Source organism: Camellia sinensis, chromosome 9, assembly GCF_055761805.1.
Source record: "Camellia sinensis isolate YWXY chromosome 9, ASM5576180v1, whole genome shotgun sequence".
In the NCBI taxonomy this organism is placed as follows: Eukaryota; Viridiplantae; Streptophyta; class Magnoliopsida; order Ericales; family Theaceae; genus Camellia; species Camellia sinensis.
The window spans coordinates 42321533-42334961 of NC_138969.1; the positions used below are offsets into that span (position 1 = coordinate 42321533).

The 13429-nt window shown below is 38.5% G+C and overlaps 1 long non-coding RNA gene and 1 other non-coding gene across 2 annotated transcripts; both read left to right on the forward strand.

Annotated features, from left to right (window-relative positions):
* The first annotated feature begins 1012 nt into the window (after positions 1 to 1012).
* LOC145798564 (uncharacterized) lies at positions 1013 to 2311 on the forward strand. Its single transcript, XR_014339599.1, has 2 exons — positions 1013 to 1373; positions 1493 to 2311. It is a non-coding gene; the product is annotated as an uncharacterized LOC145798564 (long non-coding RNA).
* An 8640-nt stretch (positions 2312 to 10951) lies between these two features.
* LOC114259627 (uncharacterized) lies at positions 10952 to 12163 on the forward strand. Its single transcript, XR_014339600.1, has 3 exons — positions 10952 to 11220; positions 11343 to 11868; positions 12006 to 12163. It is a non-coding gene; the product is annotated as an uncharacterized LOC114259627 (transcript).
* Positions 12164 to 13429: the final 1266 nt, after the last annotated feature.

Consider the following 13429-nt stretch of genomic DNA (forward strand, 5'->3'; position numbering starts at 1 on the left):
ATTTGGATTCAACACAGAAAAGTTGCGAGCTAGAGAGAGCGGTGTTGAAACAGATGGGTGGAAGCCAGGACTGTTTCTTCAGTTCATCCCATGGCTTCTGAAAGAGAAGGTCTTCGACTGAGAGTAGGGCTTGAGAGGTGAGATTGGAGTGCGAGGACGACCAAGCAGGTGTACTGAAGGCGAAAGCAAAACCCTACCTCCCTCCACAGATCTATCTGTTGGTATTGACTAAGTGACTTTTCATATTCATCATCAAAAAGCATTAATCTATCTTTCCAAGTCATAAAATGAGTCATGTTCCCACTTCACACACCTCTATTGTTGGTATGTCTCTGTTGTCAATTGAAAACTGGGCTCAAAGTCTAATTGCCACATCATCCCTTAGAGCATACACATTTTCATGAAAAAATGGCATACTGTATTTCTTGAAAAAAAATTGTATATGGTAAACAAACTCGTTTGTTGTCTATTTTCATTAAAAAAAAAAATTACAAATTTATTAAATTATTGTAATAAAAAGAAGAATCTTATTTCACCTTTATTTTTTTTTTTCAAAAAAAAAAAAATTCTTAATTTCTTCATCTCTCACTACATCAACCACTCCCCACATTTGGCTACTATAGCCAACCATTGTTTTCTAGTCGCTTGTAATCACTCTCAGACACTACTAACCATCTCTTGATGGCAACAATCATCTTTGGCCACCATCAACCATCTCTAACCATTGACAATCACTTTTGACTTCCACCTCTCACTAGAAATCACCTCCAACCAAGTCACTACCTATCACTCATTTTCAAAATACATATATACCAAACATAATTTTAATTCTTATTTTTATCAAAATTAAATATAAATATGTGTCTAATATTTTTATAAAAAAATAAGTAAATAAATTATAAACAGTATCAAGTGACATAAATTTTCTATATAATTTTTGTTTGCTTATTCTATTCAAGCAACAAATTGTAATTAAATATTTATAGTTCCCACTAGTGGCCCCATATGAATTGGGAATTTGAAGGGTGCAAGTTGTCTCTGCATCTCCCTCTGCAAGTCAACGGTTGTTTTGAATAAATCACAACCGACATGCACTTCGCTTCCAAATGCGGATTTCATGATCATAAAAGTATAAAAGTGGATTTCATGATCAGCAACTCTTCCACTGTAATGAGTTAGCAATCAAAGAAGAGAAAAGCCCAAACATGATTTTCCAAAAGGAGTACCTTGATTTGGTGTTAGTACCAAGTGGGTTGCTCCTCATGTTTGGGTACCATCTCTACATTCTCCACAAGTACCTCCATTGCCCTAACACCACAATCTTTGACTTTGAGTACAATGACAAGAAAGATTGGGTTGATAAAGTCATCAAGGCAAGACAATCTCCTCCTCCTCCTTTTGATCACGAAAAATATTTTCTATTATTCTAAACGTCAGAAAATGCAGAAAACATTTTTAAGTTGATTTAACATGAATTGGGTTATTTTTGCAGATGCCAAAGAAGGATAATGCTCTAACCGTGCTTGGATCCAACACAAACGCGGCAACTTTCCTCGCATCAGTCTCTCTGACTCTGAGCTCTCTCATCGGCGCATGGATCGCAAACAACTCAAGCATCTTCCAAAGTCAGTTGATCTATGGTGACACAAGATCATCCACCATGTCTATCAAGTATATAAGCCTCTTGATATGCTTCATCTTGGCATTTTCATGTTTCATTCAATCAGCAAGGTGTTTTATCCATTCAAACTACCTTCTGAGTGCTCCAGATAGCAACATACCTGTGAAATATGTGGAATTGGCAGTCACAAGGGGTGGTGATTTTTGGTCACTTGGGCTTAGAGCTCTCTATTTTGCCATTAATATGTTGCTATGGTTTTTTGGGCCTATACCCATGTTTGCTACCTCAGTGGTGATGGTGTTGCTCCTCTATTACCTGGACACCAACACAACTTTGTTGCATCGACTCAAATATCCTGAGAAGCGGTCAATTCACCTTTGAGTACCTCAAGAGAGGGGTTAGAGATCCTCTGTCCCCAAATATCTTTACTTTCTGTCCCAATTCATTTATAATCATTGGATATGTTTTGAGATTTTTACACATTAAAATTCTCACATGATCTAATGATTATAATGGATTGCGACATGATGACAGGAATTTAGAGGAGAGCATCTCCAGCCTAGGAGATGTAGAGTTCTATTTATGAGGTTTGAATCACTCTCTTATTTTGCTCAATTTGTCTAAATTAAATGAACATTCAAATTTATCAAGTTCATGTCAATGAAAACATCAAATGTATTTTCTTGTTTATTGATGCAATTATGTGTGCCTATATTGTCAAAAAGGCATTCCCAATATAAATTGGGATTTAAAGTAAAATACCAGTGCTTTGTTGGAATAAACAATATCAACAAAATAATAATAATAATAATTCTAGGCCACTGAAAGGTGAGGAAGTTTACCATCATCTTCTATACCCTTCTTTTCTGCATTTTGGAGGACTGTTATGTATCTCCCAATTAAATTTTTTTCCAGAAACTTGCCTCTTACATGACCTTTTTTTTTAAATTTTTTTTTATAATGGTATTGCTCATTGATTATTTAAAAAAATATAATGAATCTTAAATATACATATGAATTTATTACATAAATATAGAAAGCTTAACAAATATAATTTTATATTGTTTTGGAATGGTCTAACTTTTGACTTGCTGAATAATATGATTTCATTATTAAAAGCTGGGTTGCAGATCCAAATAATATACAATTTTTTTCCCTTAGAAGCAACGTCTTTCATAATTTAATTTAATTGACCTATTCAATCATATCATTAATGGATCATGATATGAGAACCGAGAGCAATTCCTACTCATCATATTTATAATGACTATATGAAAATTATAATTTGAGTTGAGATTGCTGTTGCAAAATATCAAATTTTGACTATTCCATTGTTATTTTAATAGTATACATGTCATTTTGGAACATACATATTGAAAGATTGGTAGAGAGGGAGAGAAAGGAGAGAGAGACTGAAATGAAGGATTTGTATATCAATGTATGTTATTGAGTTTTCTGTATGTACAAGAGAGTGAGCTCTCTCTCTTTATAGAGAGGAGAATGAGACAATGCCACTCGAAAGCATAAGGCAATACATTACAATAATATCAAAGCTGCTGAAAGTGAAAGTGTGTGGTAGTGAGGAGCTACAAACAGCCTGTGGTAGTGGGGAGCTACGACTTTACAGCTACAAGCACTGTGAGGTATATTATATGTTAACAGCCCCCCGCAAACTCAAGGAGGGACGCATCGACCAAGTTGAGTTTGGAAACAAGATCACGGAAGCGCCCAGGAGGATGAGCCTTGGTGAAAATATCGGCAGGTTGATCGACAGAAACAATAGGGAGAAGATGAACAGTACCACGTGTAACATGCTGTCGAATGAAATGACAATCAATCTCAATATGCTTTGTGCGATCATGAAAAACATCATTGCGAGCAATCTGAATGGCACTCTGATTGTCACAATAAAGAGGGGTAGCGCCAGAAGAGGAAACACCCAGATCAGTGAGGAGCCAGCGAAGCCAGAGAAGTTCCTGAGTAGTATCAGCAAGAGCTTGGTATTCAGCTTCGGTGCTAGAACGGGCAGTGAGGGATTGTTTCTTGCTACGCCAAGTAAGAAGAGAATCCCCTAAGAAGAAATAGAATCCCGTGGTAGAGCGTCGATCCGTAGGATCCCCAGCCCAATCAGCATCAGAAAAGGCACGCAGTTCAAGAGAGGAGGAAGCAGAGTAGTGAAGGCCATGGAACAGGGTGCCTTTGAGGTATCGAAGGATGTGGAGTAGAGCAGTATAGTGGGGAGTGTGAGGAGCCGACATGTACTGACTAACAATGTGAACAGCATAGGCAATGTCAGGACGAGTCACTGTGAGATAGACAAGACTACCGACGAGCTGGCGATAAAGAGTAGCATCAGTGAGGAGAGCCCTATCGAGAGGAGTGAGACGAATCTGAGGATCAACTGGAGTAGATGTAGTTTTGCAATCAGTAAGACCAGTACGAGCCAGAAGATCGGATGCATATTTGGCCTGAGATAAATAAGAGGCAGTAGAATCATGAGAGACTTCAAGGCCTAAAAAGTAGTTAAGAGTACCAAGGTCCTTCATCTCAAACTGACGGTGGAGAAAACGTTTGACGTGAAGAATACCAGCTGCATCATTACCAGTGATAATCATATCATCCACATACAGAAGGAGAAGAGTGGTACCATGAGGAGTAGTCCGTATAAAAAGAGCAGAGTCATAGGAGCTAGAGGTGAACCCAAAGTCATGAATGGTAGAACTGAACTTAGCAAACCAAGCGCGGGGTGCTTGCTTGAGGTCATAGAGGGCACGCTGTAGTTTGCAAACCTTATGAGGGGGAAAAGTAGACCCAGGTGGAGGTTGCATGTAGACCTCCTCAAGAAGATTACCATTGAGGAAGGCATTTTTGACATCCATTTGAAAGAGCTCCCAGTGGCGAGCAGCAGCAACTGCCAGTAAACTGCGAACAGAGGTAAGCCGAGCAACAGGGGAGAAGGTTTCCTCATAATCAATCCCATATTCCTGGTTGAAACCTTTGGCAACAAGACGAGCTTTGTAGCGTTCAATAGAGCCATCAGAATGAGTCTTGATTTTGTAAACCCATTTGCAGCCAATCGCAGTTTTGCCAGGAGGAAGATCAACAAGATCCCAAGTATGAGTTTTGTCCAAAGCCTGAAGTTCATCAGTCATAGCTTGCTGCCAAAGAGGATTAGTACAAGCCTCACGATAGGAGGTAGGTTCATAAGTAGAAAAGGCAGCAGACCCAACAATATAATCACGAAGGTGGATAGGAGGTTGAGTTACCCGGTGTGGTCGACCCGTAGGTGGATCGGTGGGAGGAAGAACCGGTGGAGAAGAAGGTGGTGCGGGGAGAGGTGGACCTTCAGGGAGAGCAGTCTGGTCGGGAGCAGGAGTGAGCAAGGGCGTCTCAATGAAGGAGGAACCTGTATCAAAATCATCAGAGAAGAGATCGATGGAAGGATTAGTAAACAGTACATTAGTGGAAAGTGCAGGTAAGTGAAAGGAGGATAGGGAGGAAAACATATGGTCTCCCAAAAAACGACATGGCGGGAGATACGAAGGCGTTTAGAGAGAGGGTCCCAACAGCGAAAACCTTTATGTTCAATTCCATACCCAAGAAAGCAACAAAGACGAGAACGAGGTTCAAGCTTGGTGCGTTCATGAGATTGAAGGAGAACAAAGCAGGCAGAGCCAAAAACCCGAAGATTAGTATAGGGAGGGGGAGTGCCATGCAGACGTTCAAAGGGAGTTTGATTATGGATGACAGGGGAAGGAGCACAATTGATAGTGTAGACAGCAGTGAGGGCAGCTTCCCCCCAAAAGCTTTCAGGGTAGGAAGAAGAGAGAAGGAGAGCTCAAGTAGTGTCAAGAATATGCCTATGCTTCCGTTCAGCACGGCCATTTTGCTGGGACGTGCCAGCACAGGAACGATGAGGCAGTGTACCATGACTCTGAAGAAAAGAAAGGAAATCTGAATCCCGATATTCCATAGCATTGTCCGAGCGAAAAAGTTTGATGTTTTTGGAAAATTGGGTGTGGATCATTTGGGCAAATCGATAATAAAGGGTTTTGAGTTCAGACCGAGTTTTCATGAGAAAAATCCAAGTAAACCATGAAAAATCATCAATAAAAACAACAAAATAACGAGATCCCCCCATAGTAGTAGTAGGGGAAGGGCCCCAAATATCCGAATGTATAAGATCAAAAGGTGCACAGGAAACGGAAGTACTTTTATTGAATGATAAAGCAGGTTGTTTGGCAAGTTGACAGGGTATACAATCGAAAGTATCTGGAATTACATGACCCAATTGTCTACTAGAAGCCAAAGACTTTAAGCGATTAATAGAAATATGCCCTAAGCGACAATGCCAAAGATGAAAAGGTGATAATGAGGAAGCAGATGCAGGAGCAGGGATCTGAGGAGAGTCAGGAACATGAAGGTGAATGAGCTCATAGAGACGTCCGTGCTTACGGCCGATCCCAATAGTTTGCCCCGTCTGAGGGTCCTGCACCAAACAATGAGTAGCAGAAAAGGTGACAGTTAGACCAAGTTCACATAATTGACCAATAGAGATAAGGTTTAAAGTGAAAGCAGGGATATGATAAACTTGAGGTAAAGTTAAAGAAGATGTGGAAACAGTACCAATATGACGGACAGTCATGAGAGAACCATCAGCAGTTTGAATGGAGGGAATATGAGGAGAGGAAGAGATGGAAGAAAATATAGTTGAACTGGAGGTCATATGATTACAACAGGCAGAGTCAAAATACCAAGAAGAGTTACCTGGAGTTACAGACAAAGCAGTATGAGGAGGTGTACCAGAAGGGGAGAGAAGGTGTTTGAACATGGCCTCGACATCCGTTGCAGAAAAGAGAGGGGTAGACGGAGCAAGAGACTCAGAAGAACCCTCAGCGGCAGCAGCAGCAGTGGTAGTGTGATGAGACTGATTCCCAGAATGAGACTGATTCTTGGAACGATGAAAGCTCCCCCGAGGAGAACCACCGCGAGAAGAGTGGCTGTTGGAGGATGAGCGGGATGGATTGCGAAAACAATCCTGTTGCAGATGACCAGGACTAAGTTTGTTGCAGTATAGGCAGGTTCTGACCGGGCAATTGACCAGGAGATGTGTTGAAGGAAGGCCCCGATTCTGACAATAGAGGCAGGCAGTGGTCCGCTGGGTGAATGATGGCCGGTACGGGGGAGTGGCAAGAACAGAGTCCACATGATGAGTTTGGAGAGTACCAAGACGAGTCTCTTTTAATAGCAACTCAGAAATAGCTTGTTCCAGAGTGGGCAAGGGATGGCGATGAAGAAGAGAGACATGTACGGGCTCAAAGGATGAAGTGAGAGCCATGTGAAAGTGCACCAACCTTTGCTGATTACGATAAGCAGTAAATAAAACAGCATCTTCTCGGTGAGGACAAGTTGGTTCGGAAAGAGCAAGCTGGTCCCAAACGGAGTACATTTGAGAAAGGAAGTCATTGATGGACTGACTAGATTCTTGGCGCATCCGATGAAGTTGGCTCTGAAGTTGATATTGATGAGCAAGACCAGTAGTCTGGTATCGTTCTTTCAAGAAATCCCAGATGTCTTTTGCAGGAGTAGTGACAGAGTCAAGCTGTAAGCGACCAAACTGAAGACTGATAGAGGTAACAGAAGTATTTCGAAACCAGGTAATGATTTGGTAATTTTTACTGTCCCATTCCTCAAGGCGATCTTCATATGTAGGAGTTGCAGGAGAAATAGCACTTTCAGCAGTGTCTTTTACCGGTTGGGTCATGTCTCCGGTGATAATTCGCCAGAGCTTCTTTCCTTTGAGGAAGGAAGACATGGCTTGGGCCCATAAAACATAGTTGGAACCATTCAAAATAACGGAAATGGGATGGGAGGCATCATGACGATCCATAATAATAGTTGAGTAAGGCTAAATTGATAGGGATAGACCTGTAGGAGCAAAATTAGGTAAAACAGAGTGTACCAGTGAGTCCGGAAGGTCGAAAATAGCTAGGAAAGGTGGGCTGTGTAGAGATGGTGTCAGCAGGATGGAAGTGATGTCAGCGGCGCACGTTAGCAGAGAGGGCGTGCGGCGCACGATAGCAGAGACGGCGTGCGGCGTATAGTAGTAGAATGGCGCATGCGGGTGCACGATAGCGGAACGGCGCACGCGTGGCTCACGGTAGAAGGATGGCGCACGCGGGTGCACGGTAGCAGGTGCGGCGCAAGAAAGTGCAGGATGGAAGGCGCGTGAAGGCGCGTGTGAGCGTGGCAACGGAAGCAGAGTCGCGCCGAGCAAAGGAGCGGCGCGTGAGAGCGCGTGAGAGCTTTTCTGGTGATGGGCTTGGTGCTGTTGGAATCGTAAGGAGATTCCGAGCTGTTTGGTGTAGTTCCACTGTGTACGGGACTAAGCACCAAAGTTGAAGAATGCCAGAATTGTATTTCTGTGCTCTGATACCATGAAAGATTGGTAGAGAGGGAGAGAAAGGAGAGAGAGACTGAAATGAAGGATTTGTATATCAATGTATGTTATTGAGTTTTCTGTATGTACAAGAGAGTGAGCTCTCTCTCTCTTTATAGAGAGGAGAATGAGACAATGCCACTCGAAAGCATAAGGCAATACATTGCAATAATATCAAAGCTGCTGAAAGTGAAAGTGTGTGGTAGTGAGGAGCTACTTTACAGCTACAAACAGCCTGTGGTAGTGGGGAGCTACGACTTTACAGCTACAAGCACTGTGAGGTATATTATATGTTAACACATATTATTAATTTTTTTTGATCTGTTTGATGTTTCAAATTTAGACCATTTGGATTAAAAAAAACCTTCTCTCGGGATGAGCTGAGTTGGCATAGATGGGTTTGCCAGTTTTGAGTCAAATTTGGTATTATTATTACTTTTTTTTTTGGTTACACAATATGATGCTTGTAAATTAGTAGAATTAGACATGAAATTTCACAATGTCATTTTTTAAAAAATCTTTTAGTAGTCTAATAAAGAAAGGTTTTTTAAGCCTCCGTTTGGGAAGTGGGTTGACTTTTTAGCTTTTTGACTTATTTGGCTATTGTAATGATTATGGGTTGGATTTGATGTTTTGTTTTTTGTGACTATTTTAGCCAAAAAAAGCCTGACTTTTTTCTTCCCAGACAGAGCTTAAGTGATTGCAATAATAAAATTGGTCTCAGGATAAGAAAAAAACAGAACGTATATATCCTCACCAGATATAAACCTTTGAAAAAAAAAAAAAAAATCTATTTAACTAGTAAATGTATAGTGGGAAGAGAAAATCATGTTGAAATAGTATTAAAATAGATCAAGCTTCCCTTTGGTCTATGATTTGGATTAGGTGTTGCCTAGGCTCGTGGGACTCAGTCTGTTTCGAATCTCAGTAATCCAAATTATTTATTTTGTCGAATCCTTTACGTATATTATCCGCATAAAAAATTACGTTTATTCGATAATCATAATCTAATCAAAAAAATAAAAATAAACGACAAGTGTATTTTGAAAAATATATCCTTCATTTTTTAAACAGATTTGAGAATAAAGTATAGGTCCAATCTCAGATCAGACTAGGCTTGAAAAACTACTCGATGTCCCGACCCGACCCGACCCATGTCCACCCCTGTTTTGCCATCATAAGCTCTCATTGAAGACTTAAATATTGGAGTACCCACTAAATATCCCAATTTTGTGCTCATCTACATAGTACCATCGTCAATCAGTGTGACCAAATTTTTCTCCACTCACCTTCATTATTGCAAAGACATATTTAAAATGTCTCCACTTCAGTATTAGTTTGCAGTTCCTTAACATCATATGTTCACGTAATTCAAAATTCATGACAATTTTTTGAACAATTTTCTGGAACATAGCTTTTCTGTGAAGTCGCTAATTTGGCAATAGGAATAGTATTAGCTGTTCGTAACACTGCCTAATTGATGTTGACTTTTCATATTCATCATCAAAAAGCATTAATCTATCTTTCCAAGTCATAAAATGAGTCATGTTCCCACTTCACACACCTCTATTGTTGGTATGTCTCTGTTGTCAATTGAAAACTGGGTTCAAAGTCTAATTGCCACATCATCTCTTAAAGCATACACATTTTCATGAAAAAATGGCATATTGTATTTCTTGAAAAAAAATTGTATATGGTAAACAAAACTCATTTGTTGTCTATTTTCATTAAAAAAAAAAATTACAAATTTATTAAATTATTGAAATAAAAAGAAGAATCTTATTTCACCTTAATTTTTTTTTTCAAAAAAAAAAAAAATTCATAATTTCTTCATCTCTCACTACATCAACCACTCCCCACATTTGGCTACTATAGCCAACCATTGTTTTCTAGTCGCTTGTAATCACTCTCAGACACTACCAACCATCTCTTGATGGCAACAATCATCTTTGGCCACCATCAACCATCTCTAACACAATCACTTTTGACTTCCACCTCTCACTAGAAATCACCTCCAACCAAGTCACTACCCATTAGGGCTGTTCAAAAATCCGTTCAAACCGGTAATCCGGACCGAACCAGACGGAATCGTACGGTTTGGTTCGGTTCTATTAAGAATTGGTTCGGTTTCGGATTAAGAAATATGAGAACCGTAAAAACGGTTCGGTTAATGGATTTTATGAAAAAATCGCGGTTCGAACCGAACCGAACCGAATTTTAAAAGATATATATATATAATATCAAGTTTTATTTTTATTAATTGGTTTTTTATAATTTTAATGATATTAGGATGATATAGATATGTAATATTAAGTAATGCCTTAATATTATTAGTTTTTATCATGAGTTAAATGTAATTAGTTTGAGTAATTATTTTGCTAATATTAACAATTTGTTTTTGTAAATAGAAATTTTTGGAACCGTAAACCAAACCGAAACCGAACCGTTTTTTCGATTTGGTTCTGGTCCAGTTTTACAAGTGTAACGGTCTGGTCTGGTTCTCAAATCACAGAACCGTTAGGATTGGTTCGGTTCTTGAATTTTTTAAGAACCGAACCAATCCGGACCGTGTACATCCCTACTACCCATCACTCTTTTTCAAAATACATATATACCAAACATAATTTTAATTCTTATTTTTATCAAAATTAAATATAAACATGTGTCTAATATTTTTATAAAAAAATAAGTAAATAAATTATAAACAGTATCAAGTGACATAAATTTTCCATATAATTTTTGTTTGCTTATTCTATTCAAGCAACAAATTGTAATTAAATATTTATAGTTCTATGAATTGGGAATTTGAAGGGTGCAAGTTGTCTCTGCATCTCCCTCTCCAAGTCAACGGTTGTTTTGAATAAATCACAACCGACATGCACTTCGCTTCCAAATGGGGATTTCATGATCATAAAAGTATAAAAGTGGATTTCATGATCAGCAACTCTTCCACTGTAATGAGTTAGCAATCAAAGAAGAGAAAAGCCCAAATATGATTTTCCAAAAGGAGTACCTTGATTTGGTGTTAGTACCAAGTGGGTTGCTCCTCATGTTTGGGTACCATCTCTACATTCTCCACAAGTACCTCCATTGCCCTAACACCACAATCTTTGACTTTGAGTACAATGACAAGAAAGATTGGGTTGATAAAGTCATCAAGGCAAGACAATCTCCTCCTCCTCCTCCTTTTGATCACGAAAAATATTTTCTATTATTCTAAACGTCAGAAAATGCAGAAAACATTTTTAAGTTGATTTAACATGAATTGGGTTATTTTTGCAGATGCCAAAGAAGGATAATGCTCTAACCGTGCTTGGATCCAACACAAACGCGGCAACTTTCCTCGCATCAGTCTCTCTGACTCTGAGCTCTCTCATCGGCGCATGGATCGCAAACAACTCAAGCATCTTCCAAAGTCAGTTGATCTATGGTGACACAAGATCATCCACCATGTCTATCAAGTATATAAGCCTCTTGATATGCTTCATCTTGGCATTTTCATGTTTCATTCAATCAGCAAGGTGTTTTATCCATTCAAACTACCTTCTGAGTGCTCCAGATAGCAACATACCTGTGAAATATGTGGAATTGGCAGTCACAAGGGGTGGTGATTTTTGGTCACTTGGGCTTAGAGCTCTCTATTTTGCCATTAATATGTTGCTATGGTTTTTTGGGCCTATACCCATGTTTGCTACCTCAGTGGTGATGGTGTTGCTCCTCTATTACCTGGACACCAACACAACTTTGTTGCATCGACTCAAATATCCTGAGAAGCGGTCAATTCACCTTTGAGTACCTCAAGAGAGGGGTTAGAGATCCTCTGTCCCCAAATATCTTTACTTCCTGTCCTAATTCATTTATAATCATTGGATATGTTTTGAAATTTTTACACATTAAAATTCTCACATGATCTAATGATTATAATGGATTGCGACATGATGACAGGAATTTAGGGGAGAGAGCATCTTCAGCCTAGGAGATGTAGAGTTCTATTTATGAGGTTTGAATCACTCTCTTATTTTGCGCAATTTGTCTAAATTAAATGAACATTCAAATTTATCAAGTTCATGTCAATGAAAACATCAAATGTATTTTCTTGTTTATTGATGCAATTATGTGTGCCTATATTGTCAAAAAGGCATTCCCAATATAAATTGGGATTTAAAGTAAAATACCAGTGCTTTGTTGGAATAAACAATATCAACAAAATAATAATAATAATAATAATTCTAGGCCACTGAAAGGTGAGTAAGTTTACTAAACATCTTCTATACCCTTCTTTTCTGCATTTTGGAGGACCGTTATGTCCTATTAAATTTTTTTCCTGAAACTTGCCTCTTACATGACTCTTTTTTTATTATTTTTTTATTTTTTTATTAATGGTATTGTTCATTGATTATTTTAAAAAATATAATGAATCTTAAATATACATATGAATTTATTACATAAATATAGAAAGCTTAACAAATATAATTTTATATTGTTTTGGAATGGTCTACCTTTTGACTTGCTGAATAATATGATTTCATTATTAAAAGCTGGGTTGCAGATCCAAATAATATACAATTTTTTTCCCTTAGAAGCAACGTCTTTCATAATTTAATTGAATTGACCTATTCAATCATATCATTAATGGATCATGATATTAGAACCGAGAGCAATTCCTACTCATCATATTTAGGGCTAGTTTGGGGTGTCCTAAAAAAGTACACTTTTTGTCTTTTTGGATTAAAAAAGACAAAAAAAATATATGGAGGTTTGGGTTAACTTTTTGACTTTTTATGAAAAAATGTGTATTAAAAAATTGTATAAAAAAAATGTGTAAGAGATGATAAGAGAGGAGTGGGCCCCAGCCATACAACCGGCTGTACAACCGGCAGACTCAATTGGAGTTGGAAATTATTGGCTAATTTTTGAACAAAGCATTGGACGGTTTTGTTTGGCCTGTGGGGGTCATCACGGGTCCCATTTTAATAATATGAACCGTTTAATGTGTGTAACTCGTCGAACACTATGTACCTATAAAAAATCACGTTAATCGGATATCGATAACTATCTGATCGGATCTATTTATTTTTCAATCATTAATTATAACACCATCCATTTGTTGTACATAAATGATTTGATCATATAGTTATCTATATCCGATCAATGTGATTTTTTGCAGACATATAGTACTCGACCATTTCTACACATTGAACGGTTCAGATTATCAAAACGGGACCCGTGATGACCCCCATAGGATGAACAACGATGTGTGTAAAAACCACACCCAATCATTTCTTTTTTCTCCACTGCCGCACACAGCAGCTGCACACACATCAATTCGGTGTGTACTTTTTTTTTTTTTTTTGAAGAAAATTGATTTT